A 2,996-nucleotide genomic window follows, 5' to 3' on the forward strand; every position below is an offset into this window, starting at 1 on the left:
GAGCATGCGGGACGGTACACAGACGTTCACAAACGGCTGTTATCTGGGTTGTCCTCGGTCCTGCTGTTGTGTTGACGTTGCCATCTGCCTGCCTGGACCAGTCACCTGAGGTACTGTGACTTCAGAGCTGCTGAAGAATCAGTGCCTTCACAGGATCATGGCTTGTTGGCGATGATTAATTTTTGACTTCTTTAATAGTGAAGTGGTCCCGTCCTCTTGCTTGGTCTTTGCATTGCTTCGACTATAGCTCTGGAGATGGACAACATGTCTCAATGGATTGCCACAATGTGAATATTTAAAGAAAGCAGCATGAATAAATCAATGCCCCTCAGCTGGATGTGTGTACAGAGGACCAGAGCAGTGGCAGATAACTGGAGGAGAAGCCAAGATCTTCTAAATCCGATATATAACTTCTGACTTTGATTCCAACTCCATCCGGTGAAAAACCTAGGCATGGATGTTGTTTGGGCAAAACGGTGCTGTTAATTTCAACCTTTTTCTAGGATTTCTTTTTATTAGTTTAAAGTCTTGGCTGGAATACGATGTAAACCTGCTTGCATATGCTGAGTCTAGTATTTTTTTGTAATGAAAACAGTAGAAATATTCCTGTTGCAGTTATTGAATTGCCTGGTTGTTAAATGTCGTTTTATGAAAAACCAATGCTGGCGCTTGAATTTTGCCTTTTAAAATGGCTCCAAAATCGGTTCTACTTTTTTTCCACGCCAGCAGTCAGCAGTTCTTGGATGAACGTTAACTACTTTTGGTGGCTCTGAGATTTTAACATACTGCCCCCCGCCCCACCCCCACCAACAGTACACAACAGTTCTGCTCTCTGTGTTGTTCCTCTGTTGAGCTGGCAGTAACCGGCCACACTAGGACTCCCCCCTCAGTCATTTTGTCCTCCTCCATCATGGCTACATAATCAGATCCATGAGTACAGACTAGGTACAGAGTAGGAGTGGCACCATTGTTCCTCATACAGTATCACTCATTTACATCAGCATCAAGACCAATTGTCTCGATTTTATTACACAAAACAACAGGAAAGTGGGCCACAGTTACGCAAGGCCTATCAGCCAATCAGCGACGGGGAACAGAAAGTACAGGGAACGAATTAAGTGACAAGCGCTAATGAGCAAACAGTGTGCAGTGACATGTGTGCCACAAGCCCTGCTTTGCCATGGATTCACAATGAGGAAAGCCATCCAGACTGGGAACTCGCAACAAACGAGAAACCACCAAATCCATTCATCTGTTCTTCTGGCACCGGTTCTCTAAATCCTCCCAGCACTGATGCCTTGTGATGGATATCACGTAAAGTGGTCTGATGATAAGAACATCCACTGTGTATGAAACTTGACTCTCCATCTCCTGAACTTCTCAAATGCCATGTCCTGCCACAACAGATGCAGAGATCCTCCCAAAGACATATCCCCATGCCCATTCCTAAGCATTGTCTGTGTGGTCAAAACATTGAGGCCTGACACACCTGAGACAACAGTAATGTCCTATGCCAACAATCCTCAGTATCAATTGAGGCAATCAGAGATTATTTCACTGGCCAAGGGAAGACACCAGGACCTTATTTCCAGTAGACACAGACATGGCATTATCATCCATATTAAACAATAACCCAATGGCACTTATTTTCTGGGAACAATATCACCGGTCAATCAATAATGTATCCAAGGTTCAATCTGAAATTGATATTCTGCTAGCAGTTAATATCGTGCCTGGCTGCCTGCTTGGTTACGGCTGTGAAAGTATGTGTGTGAGTCTATGAAGGAATTACTTGGCTAAATAATCAAATGCTACAGCGTGAGGGGCTGCTACACAGCAGATATTTATCTCATGGGAAGATGGCTTAATATCGCAGGAAACCTTAATATACAGTAAGAGGAGAGAAAGCAAATACTTGCGGTGAGAAGACCACCACTATCAAGCAGCTAAACGATTTCAGACCACTGCAGGTGAAGGATTGGAAGCCTTATGCAATTGTAAAAGTTCTGCTTTATTGCCGATTTACATAGAAATTGCCTTATTTTAGACTAAATAAGGACTTCTTTCATTCACTTATTGTATCTCTTTATCCAAGGTCTAGGATAGGATATGGTAGCCTACAGACTGAGAATGTTTCCATTTCACCATAACCTCACTGATGAGCAATTTCCAAACCTTAATTGTGGCCTTTTCATGTCATTGTTGATAAGTCCCCCAGCTCTCTTGGTTGGATAAACACCTCTTTGAGTTTCTGCTTTTAATTCATACTTCGATATGACTGTCTCACTGGATCATAGATACACTGGTCTTACTAACACAAACATGAAACAACCATTTCCTCCCGGACACATGGTAACCTTCCAAGACATTCCCTTTTGTACGCATCTTTGGCACTACGTTCTATGAGTAAGGCCAAACTCATTTTTACTTCTCCTTCACCAAGGACCAAAAGGTTGGTGATAGGGTTAGGGATATTCCGACTGTGTGCATCATTAACCTGCCTCCATGGGCAGGATTTGTTATTTTAACACACCATGGTGTGTTAAAATTTGGTGAGAACTGACACTGGACTCTCCCGCTCAGTCATGATGCAATGAATCACATTGCATTCCAGCGACAATAGCTGTTAACGTTATTGAGAAATATCACAATAAAATCACTCTTTTACTACTCTTTTTTTATCCTAATCGCCATTCTTCTAATAGCTACCCGTCACATGCCAATGTTGTAAATTGCCTGCATACTCTCATTGCAGGAAATATGCTAGCCTTGTAAACAACGAGCCCAGTGACATGCATGAAATACAGCAGCCTCCACAGGCTTGAGCAAACGCTTATTGATGGAAACATAATGGTAGATTCTGCTCTCCCTCTGCGGCAGAGTGTTAGCACACAAAGACCATAAGAATAATTATTATTTCAGGAGAACAAATATTACCCCTTGGGCTCTAATTATTTTCATGCATTGGCTCCTTCAGCGCCTGACGTGTCTTTTTT

The sequence above is a fragment of the Osmerus eperlanus genome, chromosome 17, assembly GCF_963692335.1.
Source record: "Osmerus eperlanus chromosome 17, fOsmEpe2.1, whole genome shotgun sequence".
NCBI classification, from domain to species: domain Eukaryota; kingdom Metazoa; phylum Chordata; class Actinopteri; order Osmeriformes; family Osmeridae; genus Osmerus; species Osmerus eperlanus.